Raw genomic sequence first — 17116 nt, forward strand, 5'->3', positions numbered from 1 at the left:
AGGACGCTGTCCGTATTGTTCATTGTCAAGTTGAAAGTGTTCTAGGAACTCTCGCGTTGTCCTGAAATGTTTGTACATAAACAAAATGGGGGTGTGTTCTAAGAACACACACGTTGTCATGAAGTGTTCTAAAAACTCTCCCGGTGTCCTGAAATGTTCCTAGGAGGTGTCCTGAAGATACTCTAAGAACACTCACGGTGTAATGAAATGTTCACAAATAAACAAAATGGGGGTGTTCTGGGGAGGTTGTCCTTATTGTTCGTTGTCAAGTTGTAAGTGTTCTAAGAACTCTCGCGTTGTCCTGAAATGTTCGTAGGGGGTGTCCTGAAGATGCTGTCCGTATTGTTCGATGGCAAGTTGAAAGTGTTCTAAAAACTGTCTTGGTGTCCTGAAATGTTTGTAGGGGGTGTCCTGAAGATGCTGTTTGTATTGTTCGTTGTCAATTTGAAAGTGTTCTAAGAACTCTCGCGTTGTCCTGAAATGTTCGCACATAAACAAAATGGGGGTGTGTTCTAAGAACACACGCGTTGTCCTGAAGTGTTCTAAGAACTCTCGCAGTGTCCTGAAATGTTCGTAGCGGGTGTCCTGAAGACGCTGTCCGTATTGTTCGATGGCAAGTTGAAAGTGTTCTAAGAACTGTCTTGGTGTCCTGAAATGTTCATAAATAAACAAAATAGGGGTGTGTTCTAAGAACTCACGCATTGTCGTGAAATTTTCGTATGGGGTTGTCCTGAAGACGCTGTCCGTATTGCTCGATGGAAAGTTGAAAGTGTTCTAAGAACTGTCTCGGTCTGAAATGTTTGCAAATAAACAAATTGGGGGTGTGTTCTAAGAACACACGCGTTGTCCTGAAATGTTCGTAGGAGGTGTCCTGAGGACGATGTCCGTATTGTTCGTTTTCGTGTTGAAAGTGTTCTTAGAACTCTCGTGGTGTCCTGAAATGTTCGCAGGGGGTGTCCTGAAGATGCTGTCCATATTGTTTGATGGCAAGTTGAAAGTGTTCTAAGAACTCTCGCGTTGTCCTGAAATGTTCGTAGGGGGTGTCCTGAGGACGCTGTCCGTATTGTTCGTTGTCCAGTTGAAAGTGTTCTAAGAACTCTTGCGGTGTCCTGAAATGTTCGTAGGGGGTGTCCTGAAGACACTGTCTGTATTGTTCGATGGCAAGTTGAAAGTATTCTAAGAACTTTCGCGTTGTCCTGAAATGTTCGTAGGGGGTGTTCTGAAGACGCTGTCCGTATTGTTCGCTGGCAAATTGAAAGTGTTCTAAGAACACTGGTAATGTCCGCGGACATTAAAAGTTTCCATAGGGCATAGGTGAAATGTTTTACTCTATGGGTGTGATATGCTGCGGTGGTTGTGGCCAGGGCATAGAGTGTTGGGTGCATGGCCATTTGCCCATGCACCCAACACTCTATGCCCTGGCCACAACCACTGCAGCATATCAGATTTATAGTTGCTTATAACTTTGGGTCAAAAAAAATGTATAAGGAACAAAGTTATAAGATACTATGGGTATGATATGCTGTGATGGTTGTGGCCAGGGCATAGCGTGTATAACATACTTACTGTTTGGTTTAGTAACTGGAGTACATGTATTTCTTGTTAATTTCTGTGATAAAAGAAAATAGCATGTTAGTATTAGTATTTTGTAATGACTTTTTACATTGTATAATCAACATTTTTTTTTGTTTGGACTCTCATATTTCATAGATTACAAACCAGAGTATTGTGCATTTTGCTCAGTTTCTGTGTTCGTTGCTAAAATCATTGGGTCTGTGGGAGAAAAAAAAATCATGTTGGATTAAAAAAAAACCTTTTTCTGTTATGCTACAGTTTATTTGTTTCTTTGTTTTCAGTGTTCATTTGTTGTTTCTGGCTAATGCTTTATACATTGGGTTGTTGCATTCTTATTGGAGAAGTAACATATTATTTATTTGTTTGGATATTATGAAACTTTGGAGCAGTTAGATACCAGTAGGCATATTCTAACTGTCTATTTTTTTATATATTTTAGTGGTATTGATTTATCTGTTTGGATATTGTTAAATTTTTGGGCAGTTAGATACCAATTGACATATTCTAACTCAATTTTTTTATATATTTTAGTGGTATTGATTTATCTGTTTGGAAATTGTTACATTTTGGGACAGTTAGATACCAATTGGCGTATTCTAATTGTCTATTTTTTGCTTGAATTTAGTGGTATTCATTTATGTGATTAGTTGTTGTAGAATCTTTGGGCAGTTAGATAGCTTTTGGAATATTCTAACAGTTTATATTTTTTACTACAAGTTTACTTGAGGTTTAAGTACAGTTTAGTTATCAAATTTTGGTTTTAAGAACATTAAATAAGCGTTTGTAAGATTTGCTGGTAATCTCTGCTTTAGAGTAATGGTACTGTCATTACATTGAAACCATCCACATTTCTTTTTTATATATGCAGTGTAGTGCCCTGAATTGGTTGTGGCTCCTGCGTTGTAGATTATACCTATTGTTGTGAAGGTTTTCTTACCAAGTGATATTTGACCAAGTGTGAATCCAGTCAGCTTGCAGTTGTTTTTGGTACCATCTGCATTGTAACGTAGAAGCATTAGTATTACGTATTTACTATGTGTGTGTATTACTAACGTGGAACGATTATCTGAATTGCAGGTAGGACATAATCTACCATGGTTTGCATTTTGTAAAAGTTGCTGAAATGGAATGGATTCACAGTTAGGTATTGATACATATACGAAGCGTTCATTGGGGATTTCTTCTTGTGTCACATTGTTGCAGAGAGGGCATGTATGTTTCCACATGTATGAAATCTAGAAGATTTCATTTATAGGTATGTTTTTGTTTTCCAGTACTTGTAGTAAGTACATTAGAAATTCTTGTGGATCTTCGTGTGAGTTTATAGTGAATTTCACCATTCCAGCACAGTAGTCCAATTGTTGTCTTATTCAATAAACACTATACTTGTTATCAGGATTGTTTGCTGCATTTCTGTGAAGTACTAACATTTGCAAACACAATGGGTCTGTACTGTGTAAGTAAATGTTGTCAACAATTGGTGGTAATTGAAATAGAATATTCATTGCTACATTTGCGTAGCAACTTACACCAACTATATTTGAGAATTTAAATGGACCAGGTAGTTCTGTATCTGTCTGCTTTTTTTGGAGTTTGTCTTCCTTCTTTGAAGAAGTACATGGTTTACTTTCCCTAATTGATTCTTTTTTGCTTGTGGTACTTGATGAAGTATTAGTTTCTTCTACTCTCTTTGGAGGATTTGCAGTGACATCCTGTTGCTTTTCTGTTTGATTTATTTTACTTTTATAATGTTTTACTTTTTGTGGAACAGAATATTTGTTTAGATAGGGAGTGTATAGTGAGCGAAGTCTATTGTATTCTAAAATGCAAGGAATATCAGCTTTTATTTTACTTGCATCAAAGTTGATTAGAAATAGACCGTCAAGTGTATGTATATCATTGCTTTGTCTAGGGTAAGACCTTGTAATTTATGAATCGTGACTGCGTATGCAAGAGTTAGAGAAAATTGTTCTCTGCGTACATACATGTCTTTGAAGAGAAGGAATCGAGCTGTTGAGCGTCCTATTCTTTTTACTTCTGAAAGTTTGTCAAAGAGAATATTGACAAACTGAATTTTGTTGTCACGTGGGTATGTTTGAAAGCCAACAACTGTACCCAGTGCTCCATTGACTAGTCCTTGGTCCATGTCAAGGTTACGTTTAAGCATTACTCTGCAATTTAAGGATAATTTTAATATCTTTTCCAAGCCTGCTGTGTTTGAGATTGATTTTTCTAAACTATTTAGTCTTGCTGTGGCTTGGTCACACATGGGTAGTGTCATTCCATGTACATCTAGTTTGTCTGTGGCGCTAATTTCCATAATTGGTTGCATTTCTTTGCTTAACATTATTTCATTGAATTTGAAACAGCTTGCAAGAGTTGGCATTAAGGCCATACAATTGACATTTTTGTGGGCTAATTGTTCCATAACATCTGTAGCACATGCATTATCACCATAAAGTGCATTCATTTGCTGGGTTTTCAATATTGTTTCTGCTTCTTTAGAGAGTATACCACCTCTGATACTTTTTAAGATGTTGGCATAAGTGAGATCTGCAGATTGCTGCATGTTTTCTGTTAATTCTCTGTATTGGAAATGTTGCCAAAGGTTGACATTTCCAATGCTGCCAACAGTTTTACGGCAGAGTTTGTGTCCTAATGTTTTAAAAATAGGCTCACCTTTTACTGGTGTCAATTGAAGAAGATCTCCGAAAACAATGATGTGTTTTCCTGCAAAGAGCTCTTCATAGTTTGTTTTCAGCACTTCTTATAACCTGAGGCGAATGAAAGCCAACATTAGGTTGGAGAACATGCTCACTTCATCTATTAGTAGCATTTTTATTTGTTTCAATACTCTGCGTAGTTCCGTTGCAGTTTCTGCAGAAAGTTTGTAATAGTCTAATTTGTTCTGGTGTTCTACTGGCAATAGTTGTAATCGGTGTAAAGTGACAGCACCTATGTTGTACGCAGCTGAACTTGTGGGGGCAATGACAACAACTGACAGTTTGTTGTTTGTCAATTGCTGAAGGAATTTACTGATGATTTTGATTAGGAATGTTTTGCCAGAACCAGCTTCACCACTGATGTACAGTAGTATAGGTTTATAATTATGGCAGGAACATTCTCAATTTTCATGTTATACACCATGTGCAATTTGTTTTGTTACTTCTTCAAAAATGCTACGTTGTTCGTTGTTTAGTTTTGATTGTAGTATAGTTAAGTCTTCTTTATCTTCATACTGACACATGGTGTTTTCTACTTCTATCATCGCTCATTCTGCCTCATTTATTGTTAGTGGTTCTCCCAGTGGTTCCTGTCTTCCTGTTACAGAAGGTTGACTACTGTTAGGAGTGTCTTTATCTAGTTGGGCCTGGAGTTCTTCTTCGTGTTGCTGTACATTGTGCAACATTATTTTGTATTGTGTAATGTTTACATCAGTCATAGTGCTTTCATTTGCTTTGAAAGAATCTTCATATGAGTCATTGTTTTCTAATATGTCTTCTTCTTTTCTCCATGGTTTAAAGAGTTGTAGCAGGGACATGTAATATATTTCTTTCATGCTGAGTAGTCTTCAATGACAATTTGATATGATTAATTAAATTTGGTTTAGTGAGTTTAACTAAGCTGCCTTCACAGTTTGTCACTCTGGATTTACCTTTTTTTCATCAGGTTTTATATTATTTTTGTATGTGTAGTTTTGGGATATGTCGTATAGACACATGGTTTCCAAAGTATTACTTCTGTTTGGATAGTATGTGTCCAATAAATTGTTTTTTAAAATGTCTTGGCTGTTGGGATCATGTTTGGCTATTGTTTCTATATCTTCGTATGTTTTTAGAACTCTTTTTCTAGATTTAGCTGGACCAAGACTTAACCATACTATATTTTCAGATTTACCATACAATGCAGTACCAGTTAAGCGATCAGCTGCTTCATATGATCCACATTCTCTATGTGAGAGCATTTTTATGCCCAAGCTGTATAGTTTCTGAGACACTGTTTTATCTGATGACAGGTCATTCCAGAGGTCTTGGAGCTCTGTCTTTTCTGCTTTGGTTAAGTAGGCTGTGACATACCGTGCAACTGCAGTAGAATTGTCTGCAATGTACTGCACATCTATCTTTGCATTCCATGAGGGGGCATTATAATCATTGATATATTTTTCTTCTTCTTTTCTTTTTATGTAATATGTATTTTTAGGTGACTTACCTTTAACACTATGTCTAACTGAAGACATGAGGTTGTTCATTTGACCTGTATTTGTAACTGGTCTAGGGAAACCAAATCGGCATTTGGTGTAGTATTTCCCTTTGTTTTTGTATTTGCGACGACAATATTTGCCACATTTATGTCTTTGAAATTGTAAAATTTGTGCATGAAGATCACTATTTGTGGATTCTGATGGAATTTCACAGGTGACATATTTTTCAATAAACTGTAAAACCGTGACATCACTGTCTTGACCAAATTTAGGAGCATCTTTAATCCATAAAACTATGTGGAAATGTGGTGCTCTTCTGGCTTGGTATTCTTTTCTCCAAAAGAAGTTTTGCACTTCTCCAAGGGGAGGAACAGTTTTATTACAAATAAAATGTAGCATAGCAGTGATGCGATGGTGAAAATATCTTGAAACATTAACAGGATCCAAAGAACAAAGTTCTCCTGGTGTTAGTATATCTATGTTTGTTTTGTTTTTATTTGATATGCGTAGGAAATTACGTAAATCTTCCCATGCATATTCTGCACAACGTAATGTAACAAACCAAGTGGGTGGGCCAAGGTTTCTGATCATATAACGTACATCTCCATGACGTTGAAACCGGTACTCTTTAGTACCACGCATATTTGTTAATAGATTTGTAATATTTGATTGTAAAACCTCATTATTTTGTTGCACGTTTTGTAATAATTGTGTAGCTGTCATATTTTGAAAGTGGGATCCTGATTTTAATATGTGTGCAACTCCGTCACATAAAGTTGCTAGTTCACTTTCAAAGAGTAGGTGGAATATGTATTCCACATTTTGTCTAAATCTGGGATCTTCAGAATACATCGGTAATGAGCGGTATTCTGAAGCTGATATTTGAATAGGTCTATCATCATACCTTCCTCCTTTGCCAGTAGGAAAGAACAGAGGAAAAGCATGTGCTTCTATACTTTTTTCCCATATGCTGATTGGTGATCCTTTTGTTTGACACATTTGGTATGTTTCCAGTGCATCTTCTATGGTGTCATTAGAGTGCAAAGGATGAATTGTATAATGGTCTAAAGTATTTGATATTGTAGCAGGATCTAGTAGCTCAATTTGACCAGCTTCTTGTGTTTCTTGAATTATTTCAGTTGTATCTTTCAAGATTTCTTCAATATTAAACTCTTTGTAATATTCATTATTCTCTTTAAGATAGTGTAAGGCTTGTCTAACGTTATGTAACTCTACCAGCTGTTGCCATATTTTTTTGTCTTTTGTTGGTACTCCATTTACTAAGATAATTAATGATGTCTGCATTGGACTTTGCACTCCTAGGGTATGCACATTTTCTTTTAGATCTAATGGTAAATAAACTAATTTTCCACAAATGCCTTTTACCAATGCAGAGGGAGGTAATTTGACTGTTTTTGGTTGAAGGCGTATTATTGCTTGAAATGGGTGTACTGTTTGAATTATGATGCTCTCATATAAATTAAGTTGTTGTATGGGTTTTGGTAGTGGGTATAATTCCAAATTATTTGTGATAGCACGTGAAGGAGTTTGGTTGTTGTCAAGTTTTGAAGTGCAGTAACTGCAAAGTATTAAGGGGTCACCTATTTCGTATTTGTTTTCTGCTACAAGGTAGAGAGCTAATTCAAACCATTTAGAATCTTCATTGTCTTCTATTTTATATGATAGGTCTACAGTTTTCGTGTTACGTTTATAAAAAGTTCTGCGGCAACATACACATACATGGTTTGGTACTTCAGCTGATGTACTTTTAAATTTTAGTATTTCTTTTTTGTATGTGTTTAGCAAAAGGTTGCCATGTGTAGAATTGTTGCTTAATTGGTTTAAAGCTATTTCATTCTGTAAGTGGCTTTCACTTCCAAAATATTTTTTCTGGATAGAGTCAATTTCTTGAAGTAGGTCTTTCGCTGTACCATGTAGAAGAATGTTATTTAAATTTGCAAGTGCTAAAGCAGGACTTTTAGCATAGTACAGTTTATAGACTAGATTTCTTATAGTTGAATGATGTGTTGATAGTCTTTTGATATAATGGAAGGTGGTTTTACAAGACAGTCCTGTAAGGCAGGCCAATGAATGTCCTTGTAGTCTTGTGTATTTGCGCAGTGGACAGGTATCCATATTTTGCAGTAGTTTAATTTTGATTTTGTCTTTGCTTTTTACATATTGATTGAGGAATTGGCGTAAAGACTTGAAAAATTGTTTAGGAATGTTACATATTGACATGCATGGCCATTTGTACACTAGATGTTTCGATTCAGTTGAATGGAGGGGTAATTCTAAGTTTTCAGGGCATATTTTTGTAAGGTGTGCTTCTTGTTCCATTATGGTATTATTAACTTTTTCATAACCTCGACCACTGCTATGTATGCAATTGTATGTGTTTGCTTTTGTTTGTACGCTTCTTCATTAAAGTATGGTTCTGTGCTCGTAGTGTGACTCCATTCACCTTCGCAGATACTTAAGAAGTTATTTCTGTTGATATTTCGTTTATTGAGAAGTCTTTTTTGTAATTTAGTTATTAGTTTTGTTAGTGGTTTCATTTGGTTTAACACTAAAATAAATAACTTTCTTTTGAGAAGAATTGCACTGTCTATCATCGCTTCTAAAATTAATTTCATATGATAGGTTTTAAGCATTGAACCTGATTTCTCTCCTGATTTTATAAGATTTTGAAGGACTTTGTGACGGAACATGTTGGCTAAAATACTTTTCTTGGTATGTTTACTTTGCACTATATTCAAATTTAAAGAAGTAGTTTTATCTGTAGTGATAGCTGATTTTCTGTTAATTGTTTTTTGGTTTGTTTTACATTTTGATAGAGGAGGCAAAGTTTTTGTACTTGAAACTTCTTGTGTTTCACTTCTATTAGCTGTTTTGTTTCAACTTTTTTTTCAAGTTCTGCTAGAGATGGATGCTTATGTTGGACACTTTTATTTTCATTTGCTCTACTTCTGCGTTGCTTTCTATGGACTTGACTTTTGGTAGGCATTCTTTAGAGTCTGTTGAAAAAAATAAAGAAGGTATGGATTGGGGTGTTCTGCAATGTATGTGTGCTGTGTGCATGAGTGTTTGAGTAAGATGATGTATGTACTGGTGTCTGATTGTGCATGGGGAAATACAAGTAGTAGGGATGTGTATTCTTCAATTAATATGTTACTAAACTCAGGTTCAGATGACAGAAAAAAATAAGCTAGTGGTCTGGAGAAGTACAAATAGTAAATCTAATGTATACAATAAAAACAGTTGTTTGTTCTATAATATGACAATTCTAGCGGTAGAGTTGGGTAATTTGTGTGTCCAAAAGTAGGAATTTGTGCGCCATTCTGGCTGTAAATCGCTGTTTAAGACATGGGGATTTTTGGACAGAATGGTGCACAATCTCTAATTTTAGGCACAGAAATAGCATGAATTAACGTTACAGTATATTTGAGTAATAATACAAATATTATGGTGATATTCTACTTATTTTTTTCAAAAATGAGCGGTTTAATTCTTAGTTCTTCTTTGTTCTTGAAATTCTGCTGCTTCTTTTCAGGAGAATGGTCTTCACTGCAATTGTAAAAGAAACAAATTAGTAATTTTGTTTGTATATAGCATTGTTTTTAATATAGATATTGATTTTTTTAATTGAAATCCTCAGTGCCTTCCTTAAAACCATTAAAACAATCTTATTCACATAAGATACGTCGCACCAGTTCAATACATATGATATGTTCTTAATGAACAGATTGTATTGCAATGAGTAACTGTAACAAACAAAATATATTTAGTATGTCTTGTGAAATTCATAATGTACCACTGAATACCACCATTTCTGTAACTAAGCTGTTCTAGGTAATAGTGCCTTAATGTCATGCTTAAATTAAAGTAATCAAATAAATAAATAAATAAATGTAATTGTATAAGTATTATTTTTGAGATTGGAACATTGAGTGTGCATGCATGCAATTTTTTTTGAATATATTTAGTCTATAAATTTAATTTCAAAAATGTTAGTTTAACATGATTTGATAGTGTGTGTATGAAGAAAGTAAATAGTATAAAGGTTTATAAGTGATAGTTGATTTTACGAAATTGGAAAAAAGACAGTAGATTCATTTTACAGATTACACAAGCTAAAAGTCAGTTTGAAAATGTGTTCATGTACTGTACAGAAAATATGCATACCTGTAGTTTGTGTTCATGCATATGGATATGCATGGAGCTGCAAGCAGAAATCTTGGAGACTTGTACAGTATTTCTTGCAGATGGTGCTTGCCAATGATATGACACTTGTACTCAGAGAGATTCACAGTACATTTGCAGTGCTGATCTATGGTGATGCAGTTAGATGTAGAGGTCTTGAATGTGATTGGTGCATGGTCATGTGATTTCTTAGCTACATCCAATGAGGGAATGGCACAGAGAGTGAAGTGGAAATGGTAGAAGGGCTGTTCATGTTATGATATGTCCGCGGACATGGCGGTAGTTCGTGGACATCAGGAGTTACATCCGGGGATTTTTGGGTTCAGAAGTCATGCAAATGAGAATGAGCAGTGAAAGGGATTGGTCAGGAAAGTTTAGTGGGTGTGTTGTGCCAGTAGAGAGTTTCTCAGATACTCTTTTTGCTGAGAGAACAACAGATAGCTATGGCTGTGTGTTTCAGAAAACAGATTGTTTGGATTTTGGGAGATTCGTGGATACATTGGTTGAAGGTGTATGCAGAAAGCTGTGGAGTAGGTATAGATCTTGGATTTCCACATGTGGAAGCACACTGGCATGGATTACGTGGAATGAAGTGGTTGGACTTGCTACCTCTCTGTGCTACTTTAGAAACAAAGCAACATCCAGACATAATTGTAATTCATTATGGAGGGAACAGTTTAGGACATGTATTTCTTTGCAATTTGCTATGAAAGAAGGACTTGGGAAAGTCATGGACATGTTTCCTAATTCTGAAGTAATATTTTCACGGATTGCGCAGAGACAAATGTGGCTTCTTTCTTCTTCATTTGATCCACAAATGGAAAAAGAAGGCGTAATGTTAATAAGGCTGTTTGTGCATTTCTAAGAGATTTTGCCATGTCCTCTTTTCTCAATGAAAATATTATGTTTCGTAGTACATGCATTTTTCGCAGAGCTGGAGTCCATCTTACTTATGCTGGCAATCAGATTTTTCTGAGAAATGTACAAAATGCATTGCAACCTTTTTTAGAAATACAGCATCCATTTTGAAGTAGATGTTAAGTATTTATAATTTTTGACATACAAACACCTCCCAAAGGCTCTTTTCAGAGCCACCACTTCCTCCCAGAGAAAAATGCAATGGTAACAATAGGGTATCACCCCCATTTTTTTAACGTTCACGAACTGTCCCCAGACTTTTAAGAAATACAAAGGGCCCTGCTTTATTTATCTTCACTTCTATTTTTTAACTGTGAAAGGCGGCTCTGAAAAGAGCCTTATTTTTTTTGATTTTTGTAATTTTGTATTTTTCTTTTGGTTTTTTAGACACGACACACTAGGAGAGGAGGGGAAAGGAGGGGAAAGGGGGGGCACCAACCACAGGGATAAGAAAGGGGGAGCTGAGAGAGGAAGATGTAGAGTGGGTTTTATTTGGGTAGTGAGCAAGTCTTCTTGTGCTCTGAGATGATAGTCTCAAAAGCACTCCGAAGTCGCTCCCCGCTGCAGAGTACTGTGTCACAGTACATACAAACAACTGTGACCCTCAAAAGGTAAGGGTCATCAGAATTCTGTATGGCCTGTGAGGCAGCTTGAGGAAGATGCTGTCCCACAGAGGTGGTCCTTGTGGTGACAGGATCAGAAACGGATGATGAAGTCGAGGAAATCAACCTACTACGTTCTTCGCAAGGTACAACCTTGCGAATAGCCCCAGAGTGAAATGACCTCAGGTGTCAAATCATGGTCATGGTTCCAAAGCTGTACGAACCATGCTTCCCACGACTGAGTATCATTTTGCATTCATTGCAGATAACACGGTTTGCACGAGCCTTAGGACCATTCCCATAAATGGAAAATAACCGCCACACCCAAGACTCACGTCTAGTGCGGGTAGTAGGGATTTCCTCTACCTCTTTCTTGTCATCGTCTTCTTCCTCCTCTGCATCCTCACTCCTGTTCCCCTCTTCAAGCCCTTTGGAAGCTGGTGGTGGTGGAGGGGGTGGGGGTGGTGCTGAAGCAGGTGCTGTACCAGGTGGCAGTTCTGCAGCCAGGGATAATCAGCAAGTTGCTGGAGAAATAGCTGTGCTCTGAAGAATAGCCAGAAACACAATGAGAATAAGCTCTAGGGCGTGGTCTTTTATAGGGATGCTTGTACGTGGTTTGCGGACATGCACGCTGTCCGCGGACAGATCAAACACAAAAAAGGGTTCAAAAAGTTTCAAAAGATATGTAGGAACTCAGGATTACTATGTGGACTTGTGCCATGATGAGTTTTTATGGAAAAATATTGTGGATTACTCGAAAATGTACTTTTAAATTGTTCGGGGACACGAACAGTGTCCGCATTCAGAAAACGCGATCAGCATGGGCGCGGTCACATGATCCCTTCGCAAACAGGTCCGCAGGACACCAAATGCACGGACATTGGTTTGCGCATGCACGTTGATGTTATACGGACAGTGTTCGGGTCCTGAATTAATTAAAAGCGCTTCACACATCAAACGAACATTTCTGGACATCGCGTATGTTCTAGAACAGTTTAAACTTGCTAGCGAACTCTACGGACAGATATAGTGTTCTTTAGGACACTTCCATTTTCGTTTGATTACAAACTTTTCAGGACATCAATTGTGTTCTTAGAACAGTTTAACTTGCTAGCAAACATTACGGACAGGTATAGTGTTCTTTAGAACACCTCCATTTACGTTTAATTATGAACATTTCAGGACACCAATTGGGTTCTTAGAACAGTTTGAACTTGCTAGCGAACAGTACGGACAGGTATAGTGTTCTTTAGGACACCTCCATTTTCGTTTCATTACGAACATTTCAGGACACCGCTTGTGTTCTTAGAACAGTTTCAACTTGCTAGCGAACAGTACGGACAGGTATAGTGTTCCTTAGGACACCTCCATTTTAGTTTAATTACGAACATTTCAGGACACCGCTTGTGTTCTTTGAACAGTTTCAACTTGCTAGCGAACAGTACGGACAGGTATAGTGTTCTTTAGGACACCTCCATTTATGTTTAATTACGAACATTTCAGGACACCGCTTGTGTTCTTAGAACAGTTTCAACTTGGTAGCGAACAGTACGGACAGGTATAGTGTTCTTTAGGACACCTCCATTTATGTTTAATTACGAACATTTCAGGACACCGCTTGTGTTCTTAGAACAGTTTCAACTTGGTAGCGAACAGTACGGACAGGTATAGTGATCTTTAGGACACCTCCATTTTTGTTTAATTACGAACATTTCAGGACACTGCTTGTGTTCTTTGAACAGTTTCAACTTGCTAGCGAACAGTATGGACAGGTATAGTGTTCCTTACGACACCTCCATTTATGTTTAATTACGAACATTTCAGGACACCGCTTGTGTTCTTAGAACAGTTTCAACTTTCTAGCGAACAATACGAACAGGTATAGTGTTCTTCAGGACACCTCCATTTTCGTTTATTTACGAACATTTCAGAACACCCGCGCTGTCCACGGACATCTACATTGATTTTAAAAAAATAAAAAATGGGAAATAATTACAACACAATATAAAACATAATTTATGACAGAGAAGGTGAGGCAGAAACAGAAACAAAAACAGGAGAATTAGGGGTTTCAACATGATTGGTATCAGGTGAAGAAGGGATGGAAGTCTCATCAAAATGTTTTGGATTATGGAGAGGGTTTGGGGATAATTGACTGGGATATGGTGAGGGGGGACAAGTACATGTGGGACAATGGTATGAGGTTTTTGTCTTAAAATGATCCTCAACAAAAGTGTTCAAATTGTTAAAATTGCTCAATAATAAATCCATTTTTTCTTTTAAGCTGTCAAGCGTGTTTTCCATATCAGTTTCTTCAGACATATTTTCTATTTTGGTATGCTCTGTACATTTGTGATGTCATCTTTGATGTCCTGGGTGTTAGTCTTAGCAGTGCACGGTGGTGGCGCGAGTTATGGTTGCTTAGCTTACCATAACTGGGGAATTTCAAGGGTTTTTCGGTTTTACTTGGAACCATAACGTCCCTTTAACAAAGTATTTTCACTGAATATATATATATATATATATATATATATATATATATATATATATATATATATATATATATATAAAAAACAATAGATATGCCAAAAATAGTGCTCAGCCTACACGTAGCTGGTGCTAGGGACAGAAATCTTGGCCGGATTTCTAAATATGTATAAAAACACATGTGTGAATGAAAGTTTGTAACACTTCAAAAAAAACCCAATCACATCATGTAGAAAAAGAACCCTGCACACAAGACCATACCGCTTGCTACAAAAAAAAAACGTCTTTTATTGCATCATAAAGAATCTCATGCAACCAACACTGCCTAATGGCTTAAAAGGGGCAGACATAATGACCATGCCTCCCTTGCTGACAATCAGGTTAAAAAAGGAACACTCACCCCACCAGGGTGGAAACCTCCACGCGTTCCGCTTGATTAACAAGCTTCTTCAGGCTATTTACTTCCAAATACGTGAGAACACATTACTTTTATAAACAGGAAACGGGTCAGCATCGGCATTAAGCTCCTCCCATATACTTTTAAGTTCCCGATCATGTGATCGCAGAAGGTTATAATAAATGACTTACAAACTTGGCAGCCATATTTGAAAGAGTTCAAGATGTTTAAATTTCAATGGGCGCTAGACCCATATAAGCAAATGCTATGATGAAAAGTGAATAAAAAGCGTGGATGAAAGCGCATACCAGATGCCAAACCCTATTTCCTGACAAAACATTTAAAAACAACAATGATGTGTTACTGAGCGCCAGTGCGCTAAAATATCATTAAATGGTTTGGTCTCATACTACATGCTGAAAACCACAAACCATAACACTCCATGGTATGGAGTGACCTCAATTGAAGCCAGAGAAAAGTGCAGCGCCTTCATCTGTACTATATTAGTTTACAAAAAGCTCAATTGGTTTAGCCTCACATGTGCAGAATCCATGCCCAAGTAAACAGCAGACCAGAAGGTGCGTTGTGCATATATAGCAGCAATGACTCCCCTCTTAGAGGACAAATACTCTTAATAAAGTGCCAGTGCATCATAATGGAGTCAATACATGCCACAAAATACATGTCCAAGTAAACAGCAGACCGGAAGGTGCGTAATGCATATATAGCAGCAGTAACTCCCCTCTTAAAGGACAAATACTCTTGATAAAGTGTCAGTGCATCATCATGGAATCAAGACATGTCATATAAACATATTTGGTAGCCCAGAACAGCAGTAAAATTATATATATATAAAAAATGATGATAAATATATATATATAAAGTCGAAAAGTTGAAAAGTGCATAGTGCATGTGCAGCAGCAAATGCTGAATAAACAGATTTTAGTAAAGTGCCAATGCATATTCATAGATTCACACACGTCACAATAATGTACATGCTAGCATCCATTAGTATAAATGCATGAAGATGCAACAGTGTTTCTACAAATATCATAATACGCAGTTGTTATAAAAACACAAACATCTCCGGGTCAATATTTAGTCCCAGGGGCCTCAGTGTGTCAAATTTACAGATTAATGTGGCTTCTAACTGCCGTAATTTTAACTCTCGATTCCCCAGTCTTTTGTGTACTGGAATATGGGCCAACCCTATAAATGTCATGGCATTCACATCACCTTTATGTTTTTCAATAAAGTGCCCCGTAAGAGGATTGGTGAGGTCCCTATTTTTGATGGCTCTATAGTGTTGAAGTATACGCAATTTAAGTGCTCCTATAGTTGATCCAATGTAGTGTAGCCCGCATTCACATGTGATAGCATAGACTACAAATTTTGTGGTGCAGGTGATTTTATGTTTATGTCTCCATTTCAGACCATTACAGCTAATAAATGGTTTTTTTGAGACAAAATTGCACATTTTACAGTTAGCACATTTGCGGAACCCACCAACCTCTTGTGTCATGAAGTGACTACCTCTCATGTTAGTGTCTGTAATGACCATACTGGGAGATAGAATAGTTTTGAGAGTAGGGGCTTTGCGATAAGCAACACTAGGGCCAGTGCCTAATACTTTAGTAAGGTCTGGATCTACTAGAAGTACCTTCCAGTGTTTTTTCATTATCTGTTTGATATTGTTAGCCTGATGGTTAAAATTAGTAATGAATCGGATATCATTATTCTTATTGATTACTTGCTTTTTAAACAGATCCATTCTATTGGTCTGTTTAGCTTTATCAAAGCAATCAGCTACAACCTTCCTTTTGTAACCCCGATTTACAAATCTTTGGCCTATATATAGGGCTTCTTCATTGTAATTTAATTCTGTACTGCAAGCTCTCTTTGCTCTCAAAAATTCTCCATAAGGAATCGAGTTTTTGAGGGTTATGGGGTGATGGCTTCGGGCATGGAGCGTAGAGTTAGAACTAGTTTCTTTACGAAAAAGTTTAGTAGTCAGTGTGTTGTTCATCACAGTAAATTTTACATCTAAAAAGACCAATTCCTTTTTGTTGACAACAGATGTGAGTTCAAGATTCAAATTATTCTCATTAAGTATATTGACATAGGTGAGCAATAGATCTTCAGTCCCATCCCATATCAAAAAGAGGTCGTCTATAAATCGGTACCACACCACTATGTGTTCAGTGAATCTTTTTTTTTTTTTTTTTTTTTTCCTTCAGCCCATGCTATCTGCGACTCCCACCACCCCATGTATAAGTTGGCATAGGTCGGTGCCATACAAGAACCCATGGCCGTGCCTTGGATTTGCTTATATATAGAGGTCTCGTGCAGGAAATAATTATGTTCTAAACAAAACCGCAGCATGTTCAAAAGCATGTCATTGTGTTGTTTGTAACTAATGGATCTCGTGTCTAGATAAAATTTACAAGCCTGAATACCTGCCTCATGCTTAATCGACGTGTACAATGAAACCACATCCAGGGATACCAGCAAATATCCTGGTTCCCAATTGATGTCAAGTAGTTTCATAAGCAGATCTGAGGTATCTTGTATATGTGAGCTAAGGCTGATCACAAATGGCTGCAGGAAATGGTCTAAAAATTTCGAAGTATTTTCAAGAAGGCTACCCACTGAAGATACTATGGGACGGCCTGGAGGATCTGTAAGACTTTTATGAATTTTAGGGTTAAAATACATTAATGGGGTAACAGGAAA

This window comes from Ambystoma mexicanum, chromosome 8, assembly GCF_040938575.1.
Source record: "Ambystoma mexicanum isolate Mex_15411 chromosome 8, UKY_AmexF1_1, whole genome shotgun sequence".
Taxonomy (NCBI): Eukaryota; Metazoa; Chordata; class Amphibia; order Caudata; family Ambystomatidae; genus Ambystoma; species Ambystoma mexicanum.